The following is a 260-nucleotide window of genomic DNA, read 5'->3' as shown; positions in this document are numbered from 1 at the left end:
CCGGCCACTAGATGGAGCCCGTGAAGCATTTGCGGCTGCTGCTGCTTGTAACGGTGCAAGCGCAGCTAAAACCTGTGTCTGCGAGACGGCTGCCTGCTTTTGTAATCCTGCACCTAATTCCTTTATAGCTTCCACTAACATCGCTTGATTTCCTATGGGCATATTTGCCAATTGTTCTAATGCTTCCTCTATAGACCAATTAGCTCCTAAGGTATTTAATACATTCCTTGTAGCCTGATTACAATTTTGGAGTGCGCACT

The 260-nt window shown here is 46.2% G+C and overlaps 1 protein-coding gene across 1 annotated transcript in view; it reads right to left on the bottom strand.

Annotated features, from left to right (window-relative positions):
* The window catches only part of ATRN (attractin), a gene marked incomplete at its 5' end in the record, with an annotated part of 117,776 nt that overhangs the window by 37,598 nt on the left and 79,918 nt on the right, over positions 1-260 (bottom strand). The gene's annotated exons all lie outside the window — the stretch shown is intronic.

The sequence above is a fragment of the Geospiza fortis genome, unplaced genomic scaffold (genome assembly GCF_000277835.1).
Source record: "Geospiza fortis unplaced genomic scaffold, GeoFor_1.0 scaffold236, whole genome shotgun sequence".
NCBI classification, from domain to species: Eukaryota; Metazoa; Chordata; class Aves; order Passeriformes; family Thraupidae; genus Geospiza; species Geospiza fortis.
This window is presented reverse-complemented; position numbering and strand designations above follow the sequence as displayed.